This window comes from Ctenocephalides felis, unplaced genomic scaffold (assembly GCF_003426905.1).
Source record: "Ctenocephalides felis isolate EL2017-DRISC unplaced genomic scaffold, ASM342690v1 CF-g0.4_SCAFFOLD_01604, whole genome shotgun sequence".
In the NCBI taxonomy this organism is placed as follows: Eukaryota; Metazoa; Arthropoda; class Insecta; order Siphonaptera; family Pulicidae; genus Ctenocephalides; species Ctenocephalides felis.
In genome coordinates, this window is record NW_020537758.1 from 52,991,216 (window position 1) to 53,004,944 (window position 13,729).

Below are 13,729 nucleotides of genomic sequence, written 5' to 3' on the forward strand. Positions count from 1 at the left end.
CGGCGTAATTGTTTTAAATGTAGAAAAAATACATAAAAATGTAACTTCAGGTTGACATTTCATGCCCAAATTAGTTTCAGCGAACGTACTCCTTTCAATAAATCAACTCTCAATCAGAATGGAAACACTTGCAAAATTACGTTTATGGATATATTTTTGATAAGCATTTAAGTGAATTGAAACTGCCGAAAATGATTTCTATATTTGTTCTGTGGTATATTTTTCTAAATCGAGATTGCAATATTATAATGTTTTTAACATTAACCTTCATCTTTTAGTTTGTTCAAATTTACTAATCAATAGAATGACATGATCTTTAATTGATTATTACCACATATACCTGAATGATGATTCAGAATTCATGACTCATTCGGTATCATCAATATGTTTCTAGTAGTATGTATAATCCATTCAAAAAAATCTTGCGAGATAACTGATTTACCACGACCTATGACAACTTCTAAATATACTAATAGCGTTATTTATAGTCATATTGGCCCTTTAAGAAATATGTTGTAAGTTGTAAATTTGTTTTAAGCTCTCAGTTACGACTACGAGTATTTTTTATACTAATGAAGTGTTCGACATTGTTTCTTTCTTAATCTTTTAGTACAGATTTATTTATATTTTAATATAAAGTTTGCAATACGTTCAAAATGTAGATTACAAACATTAGATAAAATATACTGGCATATTTTCCATTATTCTTGCAGAACAAACCCTTCCGCAAAAAATATCAATTTGGAATATTGTGACACTTAATGTAAATGCATACAGTTATTAAGTTAGCAATAAATTCTATATAGGGGAGACTGGGCAGGGTTTTGTCACTTTTTTTTTCAGCCATAATTTTGTTAATTTCCCAGTTAGCTGGGAGAAATGTAAATTAAATGGTAATTTAGACATTTGTCTACATATGATTGGATTAGATCCTAGATGGATTAGTCATAAAATGAAATCATACAAGAAAAGGGAGAGTGTCACAACCGTGTCCACCCCCCAGGGCCGTTGTGACAGACATAAACATGGGTTAAAAAATAGTATCTATAAGCACAAAAAATGGTTTAAATGACTTTTATTGTCGTTAATAACAATAATATGTAACACAACACAATCATTTATAACAATATACATATAACAGAACATATTTTTTAAAACAAAGTTAACAAGAAATCTTTGTTAAACCATTTTGTTCTTGTGTTGAACTCTCCCTTTTCTTTGTCTTTTGTATTTTGCCTTATTTAATTTAGATTTTTTTTTATCTGTCGAATCTTTACCCGAGAAGGATAAAAAATACATTTCACAACCGTAGCCACAAAATTTGTAACAGTACCCAACGCACACTTTTGAAAACAAATCATCATTATAACTGAGCTAAATTATCTACTCAAAAACTAATTGCTTATAATTAACTACTAATATACATATAGCAAAATAACAAATAAATTATATGTATGCAAGTAGGGAATGCAATACCGGTATACCGCCCGATTTTTTGGCGGTATTTTTACCGGTATTTATCCCAAAAATACCGGTATTTTCGGTATTTTTACATTAGCGCTATTTGATACATAATACACTAAAGTTTAAATTTCTCGGAATAAATTTATCTTTAAATTCCATAATCGCATAAACAGCTATATCTTCAAGTGATTCTATAAGATAAACAAATGTCAAATATTATCTCAACTCGTCATTAAACTGGATATTAATTGCTTTACTAAGGGCTTCATATCGTGTTACAATAAATAGAATTGGACTGATAGATTATGATGTTTGTTTCATCTTTTGTAAAAATGTAACGATATTACGCCAAAATATTTTATATCATACAGATTACCTCTGCGTAATCTTTATTTTTTTTAACTTTATACATAATAATTATGATAATTACTAAATATTTTTGCTTCTTATTACAATTATAAAATATTATTTTTCGACAACGTTTCGAAGTTTGAAAATACTATAGAAGCATCACATTGTTTTAAATAACAATACTCAACAATTATAGTAACTTATTATTTATCTCGACAAAGTATCTGATTTTAAATTATATATTTGTAGAAAAATTATTATTTTAAAATAGTGGAGATTATGCTAATTTAACACATCGGATACAGATAATACAGTTTATTATAATAATGTAATATGATCTCTTATGAGTTTTTGGTCTTTCTTACTCATAAGTTTGTTTTCGTGAAAAGTACTCAATATACTCGATAGTGATAATGAATTAATTAAATTATATATACTTTTGTTGAATTATTATTTAAAAAAATAAACTTATTGTTTTATTTTATCGTTTAGTTGAATATAGTTGTAGCTATATAGACATTTTTTTATTTGTACGGGAAACTTTCAATTTTGTTTACGTTTGTTTAAGATAATAAAAATACCGGTAATTTACCGATATTCTGGTTTTAAAATGAAAAATTACCGAAATACCGGTATTGAAATTTTCCATCGGTATTGTATTCCCTATATGCAAGTAACAGTTATTATTAAAAGAAATCGAACATGAAAACTTACTTTTGAGTCTTTAAAAGCAATGCAGTCTACATGTTAATGTAGGGCGTTGACTTAATGCAATAATGGAAACATGTTCGAACAAACATACTTCATCTTTCCTCGTTTGGACCATATCTCAAAGTCAGTATAGCTTAGCTATTATGACAATTGTCACTACCGTACGAAAATGATGTCTTCACAAAACTTTTAAGTATGTAATTTATTCAATAAAAACGTCGATGTACTTAGCATATTCATTATATATTACCAATCAATTCATTGTTGTGACAAAGAAATCGGTGCAAATTTCAAATATTTCGTTGTTTATATTACTTGCTATATTAATGAAAAAAGGCACATCCAGCTGATGCACTTCGATTGTAGCTAGATTTTTGGTAATGACCAGTCTGATAAAAATTTAATTTACATAATGTAACGAAGAAGCAAGAATCCATGTTAATATCTAGATCGTCTTATGTTCATGTTTAGTTCGTGGCTGCACCGTTAGTGAGCCAATTATTCTTTTTATTTTCACATTAAAAGTTATCAAATCCATACTTAACGCCATTTTAACAAACTATCATGTCTAAAACGATTGACGATTATTTGATCTGTTGACATTTGCAAAAGGCCTATTCGCATTCTCAAATCCGTCTGCTATTTAGCTCGGTGTACTTGGAATGCAAAGTCGTCTTAGTGCATTCCGTTGAAGCGGCGAGAGATGCGTCTCAGACCATCTACAAGACGGTGATATTTTTAGAGGAGACAGTCTGCGTACTCCACGCACACTTACGCATTGCACGCGTCCTGTTTAGGGATGGCGACATGGTGATCGATGTCCTAAAATTCTTGATACTTTTGGTCTTGTTACTTACTCACATTAAATTGTTATATGATGTCATACAGTAAAACATCAATAATGTCTCTTCAACATTTATTAGATATTTTACAATCTTAGTTTTTTCACATAACATTTTCACATCTCAGTTAGGATAAAAGATTATGAAATAATTTTTATATACATTTATATCTATTTCATTTTATATTATAACATTTATTTATCAGCATAGTCAGCTATTTTTCATCAATTTAAAAATTTCAGTAAAGTATGACAAAACATGTAATTATTAGTCCACGTTTAATAATACACATCAATTAATCCTCTATATATATAAAAATAAGTCGGGTTTTCCTTCCTGACGAAATAACTCCAGAACCGATTTCGACAATTTTGCATTCGTTGGAAAGGTCTCGGGCTCCGCAAGGTTTATAGCTAAGAAAATTAGTGGTGCATCGTGCCCTAATACAAATTGCTGGAACTTCACGCACCGTAATTAAAAATTCGAGTAATAAAAATAATCAATAATTGTTTTAAATAATTGCAAATAGATTATCTTCTATATATATAATAAAAAGTCGGGTTTTCCTTCCTAATCAAATCTTTCCTTTTCAAATATAAAACAAACAAAAAAATTTCTTCATCTTTCTCACGAAACCATCTGGTGGCGAAACGGAGTTCGTCGGGTTTGCTAGTATACTTATATATATATATATATATATATATATATATATATATATATATACGAGGTGTGTTCAAAAAGTACCCGGAATTACTAATAATTAAATTTCGCGGGTCTGGAGTGTCTGATTGTCAAAATTTTTTTTTTTATTGTGTTGGTATACATGCCCCTAAAGTATGATGAAATTTTCAGCTATGTTCACTGTTTACTTTGTCTGTGGTAGTCGCTAAGGTTCGACGTGTTTTTCTGAGCTCGGCGATTTTTACAATGGAAGAATTGAAAAGTCAAAGAATTTGTATTAAATTTGCGTAAAAAATGAAATAAAGTGTTGCAAAGTGCAAAAATTCACCAGATATGGCTCCGTGTGACTTTTTCCTATTCCCAAAGTTGAAGAGACCCATGAAAGGACGGCGGTTTTCCTCGATTGAAGAAAATCGCTGAGAGTGCTCAAGGACATATCAAAAAGTGAATATCAAGGGTGCTTCGAAAATTGGAAAAAATGCTGGCATAAGTGTATTATATCTGGGGGGGACTACTTTGAAGGGGACCACATTAATGTAGACGAATAAATAAATATTTTTTTGAAAAAACGAAAATTCCGGGTACTTTTTGAACAGACCTCGTATATATATATTTTTTTTTTTGTCAATCAAAACTTTATTCAAGTAGTATACTTATATATATGAAATATTCACACAAGTTGTTTATCAAAAAATATTTTATTCACATTTTTTTATATGTTATACCGAAATCTTTTATTATACATTTAATTTTTCTATAAACAAAAATATTCATAAACAATACATCCAATCGCCGCATAAATTTGGGAAACTATTAGGAATATCCCCAGGCATATTTTAATAGAAACCAAGTGGCAAGGGTTGGCTACCCCATGTTTTTTTTATTTATGGTGTCAATTTTTATTTGTTAAAAAAGGTGGTTTAAAGGTTCACTTTAATTTATGACCCATATATATATATATATATATATATATATAATTTATAAGTATGTTATTTGTTCTATAATATGTATTTTTATTTTTTCTTATTGTTAGATTCAACAGATTTTTTTATAGCTTATATAAAAGCTTATATGTGGTTGGGGTAAAAAGGACCAGCCGAACCTTCTTAATCTAAATTTACAAGAATTTTACAAGATAAATTTATAGTCTGCTATGCAACTCTGCTGATGAATATTTCGGTACAATATTTGTAAAAATGTGCTCGTGAAATCTGTATTTGGTATTGGGTAAATAATAGCTTTTATTTCTGAAAATCCCTTATAATTAAAAATGAAACATTGGATGTGTTTTGCCCTCAAAAAGGACAAATAAAAAAATTAGTATATACATATTTTTATATTTAGGCAATTTATGGGAAATTTTCTGGACATACTTCGATACTGTTTGGTTTTCACACTTACTGATACGCTTATAGGCTTATATATTGCGATGATGAATGGAATATTTCACTTGATGATGCATCTAATACAGCTGAACTATTAATCACGAAAAATACGTGCGCTATTTTCTATTATTTTTCATTAGATGTAACAGAACCGCATTTTTGTTCAGATTTTTATTTTTATGTATGTGATCGGGTACGGCTAGTATTCTATAATTTTAAACGGAATCTGTCTTTAAAGCATAGGTTTCAGATTGCATTTTCCAATGAACTTCCAATCAATTAAAAAACAACGTATTTCAACGTGAACAATGTTAACGTTTATCGATCAAAACTATTACATATATTAGTTATAACGAAGACATACGCTAGCATTTCTTTATTGTTTCAATCAATAATTAAATTTTGAAGAGGAATGTGCAATTATCATGTCTTTATACGGCCATAAATTCAGTTTTATTATTAGTTCATTTCTTTAGACTAATCACATTCCTTTGAAGCAGAAAGCGAAAGAACATAAATAATTGAAATATCTGGTGGGGTGTAGTATACAAATACTTTTTAATTTAGAATTATATCTAAAAAAAAATATGCAACTCATAAACATTATTTGAAATCTGCTAAAAATAATGGTTAGCCTTTGGTCCATTGTTTTAATCTTACAATATTTCTAGAGTTGCGGGCTTCACTTTGGATTAAGAGGCATGTGATGAAGTTTTTTTTGCTTCAAAATAAATGTTTTTAAGTAATAATTTTTGCAACTGTCTCGAAACGGACAACACATAAATCATTTGGTATAGAATTGAGGTCGTTAGATAAATACAAACCATCAGAACATTGTCTGTGATTAGTATAAGGTCTTATCTTATTGAATTTGATTATGAATGCAGAAGAAACTTCCTTTTCAATCTGGCTCTGGAAGAATTGCGAAGTATTCTGGCGAGCAAGTCAAAAAATATATATATAACATAGATTCAATCAATTTTTCAATATTGTCCAGAAACACGAATAATTAACATAAACAGTAATTTTAAATAGAACAAATCCATTAATATATAATCATTTATATTTATCAACGGTTAAGAAAATTTATCATATTCGATAAATTACAATTGTCAGCTATAAACGAAACATTGTATTAATTAATGACATGTTGGAAAAATAGTTGATTTTCTATTCGATATGAATATTGACAATATTTTAATGATTAAAATATGAACTCAAATGTTGTTATAAAAAGTCCAAATCCAAATTTATATGTATATACAATTTCAATTTTCCTATCATAATTGATGCATTTTTAAACGAGTTGTAATCTCGGTTACAACTTTGTACTATGTAATTACCTTTATCTGATTATTATTTACGTAGATTATCAAATCACCGATGATTCTGAATATTATTATATCGATTTTGATTCAAACTGTTGCCCAGCTCTTTGCATGGTTACAATTTACACCGATGATTGTCGCACATTGCATCCTTCCAGCGATGGGTCTTCCTCGGACGTGGTTTGCAACTTCGTAATTATCTGCATTAGCAATACATTATTATCACTACACTAACGATATTTTTTGTATGCATGAATGTTAAATTAGTTGTAATGAGCTAATTGAAGAATAAAAGGCGTAAATAATTTCAAAAACGTTCAAACAAAAATGTTTTTGCATTATTATTTTTTTATTCATTGGTTAAGCTTATATTTATGTTATTATATACTATAGTACTTGGAATACAATTGCGATACTATATAGATGAGAGGTCGGGGAACATTTTTAATCATTACCCCAAAATATTTTTGTCTAACAATAACTTGATATTAGCCCCATGGCAAAGAGATATTATACCCATCTACGGTCCACTACGTAGTAAATACAGTAAATATCAAGATACAATATCAAAGATACATACTTTTTACCCTAAATAAATCCATTTCTACCCCATTTGGGTTAATTTACCCCGGTCACACGACCACTGATAAAGGTACTATAGAATATGATTGAGTTCAAGAATTTTGTCATTATAGCTACATTTATTAGATTTATTTATAACAAAATATGATTTCTCTTCATGCCAACAATTCGTAATTATTATTGCTACATAATATGTCTTTATATTTTCTTATAAATTATAAAGGGTATATTCTCCTATATTCACCCCTATTAAATTTTATATTATTAGTTATTCTAGATTTTTTTATTGTTTTCCCACTACCCTGAATTTTTTTAAAAACAGTTAGTACATGGACGTGATGTATCAGGAGTGAAGTATCAGCTCGTATTATATTTATATTTATACTTATATTTTAGCACATATTTATATTTCTGTGGATGTAAGGATAATAATAATTACAATAATAAAATATAATAATAAAAATAATAATATATGAAATTATTAATATGGAAAATGTTTTTATGTTTAATGTGTAAAATAACATTAAAATAACAATAATATTTGATGATTAATTACTTCATAATATAAATTACTTAAAACCTAAAATAAATCTAAAGTTTCTGATAGTTTACAATCTTGAATATATATTGTAGTGCTCATAATTTACTTATGCCATTTTGGTGAAAAGTGTAACTCTCTGAGCTATTTTATTTAAATGTGTTGCATTAATTATTTCAGTAACAATTATTATGAAAAATAAATTTTCTCATTATTAAGTCATGTTACTTATCTACAAATTTGTTAAACTGTTTGTTTGTTCGTATCGATTGTTTATTTAATTGCTTTGTATTCATTTTATACTTATCGTTATTAATATAAATTTTTCTCCCATTATGAGATTTTTTCAAAAGTACTATGTGTGATTATTTTGATAGGAATGTATACATATGTGTATATGTATGTATGTATGTATATATATATTTTTTTTTTTTTTTTTTTTTTTTTTTGCGCTTAAATCTTATCAAGATCATGTTTCTTGACAGATGTCCTGAAGATGGAACGTACCTAGTTCCGAAACGTTGACAGTAAACAAATAATTAAATAAAGAAATTGTTTATTAAAAACTTTTCTTGTTTTTTTATTTTGTATTATTTTTGGATTCTTGTTCGAAACTCTACAAAAAATATACACAAATCCAAGACTCTACCATTCAGTATATATATATATATATATATATATATAAGATGGAAAAACTTTTTGTTTGCAATCTTGAAAGTTAGGAGGATAATCAGTAGTAATTTTGTTGACATGTAGTGCATGGCTTATTTTTAGTAGATATCCAAGAATTTCTCTTATCCAGTTGCTGTGACTATTGACTTATAATTAATATTATTTTTTGTTTTTTTATGATTTTAGAAAAACTATTATTTACACTTTTGGTATTATGCAAGTATCAGTTGAGCCATGTTTACAGCTCGAAGTCTTAACGAATGCTGCATCAGTGAATCCAAATCATGTAAAAAAATACACATGTCAAAATATAAAAAATAAATGAATCGACTTCTTCTGCATGAGATGCATAGGATGCATAGGATCATCGACAAATAACATTACATGACAGCTTTAGGTTTCACTTATTTTAACTTGAGAAAGAATGTTCACACACAGCAGCTTTTCATTTCAAAGGAATGTTATTTAAAGCAATAAAATAAAAACGAGATTTAGCACGCCTTTAAATTATATAGTCTTGAAGAGATAAATACAATTACGAAGATTTACAGTACTCCCATAAAAATAAAGTTAAATTAATTTTTTAAATCACCTGTTTCTTAATCAATATTTAGATGAGTTTCGAGTTTCTATCATAAGTGAGTAACAAAGCAATATTTTTATTTCCTTCTGATTTTATTGCTACGAGTAGCTGATATGTGTTTAACGAGCACATGTGCATGACGAGTGTTTTTTTTCTTATAAGCCGCGCTAGTTATACTAAATTAATGTGACGAATCGTCGAGTTCATATTTTACGGTCATTGTTCTTTCAAGTTCGAAGTTGTTTTTATTGCGATTTTAACGACTCGATGAAAACTATTTTTATGGGATATAAGTAACATGAAAGTTTTTTTTGTTAATTCTACAATGTACAGGTGTACATGCAAAATCTCTCATTCCTTTCTTAGAGTTAATATTTTTAAACTTATGTTTTGCATTATATACAAAAATCACTTGCTAATCAACTAATGAACTTGTTCTTTTCGTACTACTAGTTTATCATATATTTGAGTCTAGCAACTTCTCTATTTCTAACAAATGTAGAAACAATAAAAAACCGCATTGATTTAAGCATTGAAGTTTTAGAGGGCTCACTTGTGGGTAACAAAATCAAAGGTTCCGGGTTCGATTTCGCTTCGAGTCTGATGTCAAGCAGTAGTGACATTGGTTTTCACTTGAAAATATAAATAGCAATATAGTTCTAAGTTATAGTAGCTCTCTTCCGGCATTGTTGCATCAATAAAATATTCGTCCTAATACAGAGATTGTAATAATAAAATTTATCACACATAAATGAGACAATTGTTTGGATTGCCATTTGTAAAACCGACCTAGTATTAAGTCAAATCAGCTCAGCAGCTTATAGGACTATTTAGGTTCTGATTGCTCTTCAAAAAAATAAAAAAAACTAGCTGTAAGTGGAATTCTGTCTTAAGGCAATTAAGGCATCGTGTCTTAAGGCAAATTGCTGGAACTTCCCGTACCGCAATTAAAAATAATCAATAATGATCAATAAAAGTTGATCAATGATTTGAAACTTTTAAATGAATTTCGAACCATATTAAATCACTCTATCTTAAATCATTTATTTTGAAATATTTTGGAAATTCTGAACTTTTTCTCAAAGCAATCGTATTGCTTTAACTGCATAAAGACGAAATATCAAACCGCGTCGCCGTCTAACGCGTAAATATTGGTACAGAACCCATAGGAATGTAAACAAAATTTATACTTATTGTTAAAATCTCTATAAAATATCTGATAATACGATGTACATATGTCTAATGCTCATTTTTGACAGCCGAATGGCTCATTTTTTTACTTTTTTCTCCATATCTCCAAAGTCGTTGGATCTGCCTTTCCAAAAATTTGAACAGTTCTTCATTTAGTCAATACAAATAAAATGTTTTTTGAATTATTCAAATCGGGCGCTCCTTATCTTAAAAACTGAGTAACCGTTTTCGGCACTTTTTGCCCCGTATCTTCGGAACGGCTAGACCTGCCTTCGCCAAAAACTAATCAGCACGTCTCCTTATCATTACGAATCGAATGTTTTTTGAATTATTCAAACCGGTTGATCCGTGTTCCCGAAATCGTCGACGAAAATTTGTATCCGAACATACATACATACACGCGCACACACACACATACACACACACACATACATCCATTTTTTCTAAGGTATGCTAAAATGTTCAGAAGGTTTTGAAACGTAAAGATCTATAAAAATTTTCATTTTTGATTTTTTGCGATTACTATAAATTGCCCTACGGGAAGTTAATATCTAAAAGAAAGTTTTAGTTTAATTGATATCTAGGAGTGATTTTCGGTTTCAGCTGAAAGCTTAATAGTATGTTATTGTCCTCTTGTATTTCTGGAAAAAATATATTTCATGTAAAGTCTTCAATGTAAACGGTACTTCATGAAGGGTCTGCCCTTGTAAATTATTAATAAAATAATAATTTTACTCGTTATTTATTAATAAATTCAATTTGTGCGGTCAATATGTCATTTGTGTAATTTTTAATCGAATTTGATAGCTTAATACATAGGCAAACAAATATCAAGTATGAATGTATTTTTTACAATGATTTAATTATTTACATTATTCCGGTCGGTACAATCAATTCAGAAATACATTTTTAATGAACGCTGTTTTATTCTCATTGCTAATGAAGGCCGTCCTGTTGTGCGTTGATTTCAAAGCGCTTAATTTAAAATTTGCCAATCATATTTACTAACTATTGTGTGACGTATCTTAATTGAATTAAATCGAATTCTTGACATCATTAAACTTATGAGTGAACTATTAATATTCAGGACTTGTAATGCGCGTCTGCATATTTCGTAAATTGTTCTCAGTAGTCACGTTAGAAAGTATTTAAACGTTTTGTGAGGATATCATCCATTCATTGAAGCTTCTATTGATGACTCATTTTGTTTCTGGTTAAAATAGCAAGCCCGTGAATGTTTCGACATTGCCTTAGCTTTAGAGGAGATTTAACATTTCTGAGAGCAGCATACAGGTAGTTCCAGAAAATATTTTATCGTTTTATTCTAAGAAGAATGATTATCGAATCAAGTCAATTGATTTTAATTGATTACTCGATGTCGAGCTTTGTTTTGTTCTCGTGTGTGTCTAAAGTAAGACAGATAAAAACTTTATTAGCTTTTGCACTTAATGAATTACGGTCAGTTTTCGATAATTTATATTATCCGACATCGGATAGAGCAAATTGATCAGATTCTAATCATAATAATTTAATATATGTACATAAAATCAAGTTTCTGTTTGACGAGCTGATTCGGTTTGTTAATTGCATTGTTTCAAGCTTCAATATATTATACTCAAACAACAGCAAATCGAAGTTATAATTTTGGAATAAAAATAGTGTTGCGTGGCATAGGGTCTTAAGACAAATTGCTGGAACTTACGGTACTGTAATTTAAAATTTTTAAAAGCTTTAATTTTTTTAAATGTTGAGCTTTTTTTAAAGCGATTGTAGCTCCGCTTCGAAGACTAATGGTTAAAATTATAAATCTTAACACGGAACTCATAGAAATATGAACAAATTCTTTTACTTAACTCTTTTGGGACGTCTGTCCACCTGAGTGGATAAACATTCTCTGTGAGGCACAGGCTACATTATAAACAATGTATCAGTTTGCATCGAAAAGTTGAATACATTACATATAACAGTGATAAACAGTGTTGTATTTTAAAAATAATTTTAAGTTATTTTAGTAGTATTTTTAGCTCTTTGCTATATAGTCTTTTTTTAATATTTAAAACGACCGAGTGCTTTTAAATATATTAAAGCGACTGGTAAATTTTGTGAATTAAGCAGTAGTGAAGATGAATTTTAAATAAACATTCACAGAGACAAATTTTACGACACTACTATTCGCACCGAAAGATAGTGATGACTGTGATGATGATATTATCCAACCAAAAAAAAGAAGTTTGACAATTCGAAGAAGAGTGGTAAGACATTAGCGAATGTGCCGATTCTCCTTCAATAATAGAGTTTGACATACATCAACAAACACCCCGACTACAAATACCAAGCAATATAAGACATCCAATAGATTATTTTACTTCATATTTTACAAATGAATTATTAAACAATATAATAGAAAAAACAAACCATTATGGCAGCACAAAAATGAACAAATATACTGATTAATCAGTGGAATATTCTAAATGCGAGAGAAAGAAAAAGGGATTGTATTGTCTGTTCTGACAGAAAAGCACTAGAAGGAAGGCGGCGAACAACATTTTATTGTAAAATATGTCAAAATCAACCAGCTATGCATTTTGGAAATTGTTTTGAACGTCACCATTCTTTATAAAATGATCAAAAATAAATTAATATTATAAATGTATGTCCTTCAATGACCACAAATTTTTATCAAACAAATTGCATTACATACACAATGAAATCAAGTTTACAGCCGGTACAGTAGATTGTTTTGAAATCGGTGCCGTCCCGTAAGTATTAACATTCAAATCTCTTCAAAATATTTAATAATTTGAAGTGCATATGTTTAATGATCACTTTTGACGGCCAAATGGCATTCTGTTAACATTTTTATTGGATCTCCAAAACCGCTGGGACTTGCTTTTTAAACAATTTTACCATTTCTTAATTTCCTAAATAAAAGTGAAATGATTTATGTACCATTCAAATGGTACAAAAATCCGGTCTCCCATATATTGAATTGTCATTTTTGCAATTTGCTTTTTTCCCCATATCTTCGAAACGGCTGGACCTGCCTCTGCCAAAAACTAATCACCACGTATACCTATGAATAGGAATTGGATGTTTTTTGAATCATTCGAATCAGCTGATCAGAGCTCTTGAAATCGTGCACGAAAATTTGTATCCGAACATATATACATATATACTGCACGTGTATACATATACATCTATTTTTTCTAAGGCACCCCAATATGTTCAGAAGACCTTAAAACGAGAAGATTTATAAAAAAATATTTTCGATTTTCCTGCGATTACTATAACTTACCCTAAGGGAAGTTTATAAATTAGTTTTGCTATAAACGAACAATAAATACATAAATCATTAATTATATGCTCAAGTATACTAAACACGACACATCTTACAATATTTT

The 13,729-nt window shown here is 28.9% G+C and overlaps 1 protein-coding gene across 1 annotated transcript in view; it reads left to right on the forward strand.

Moving 5' to 3' along the window:
• Positions 1-13,729, forward strand: part of LOC113372277 (nuclear receptor-binding protein homolog) — a 117,474-nt gene that overhangs the window by 1,444 nt on the left and 102,301 nt on the right. The gene's annotated exons all lie outside the window — the stretch shown is intronic.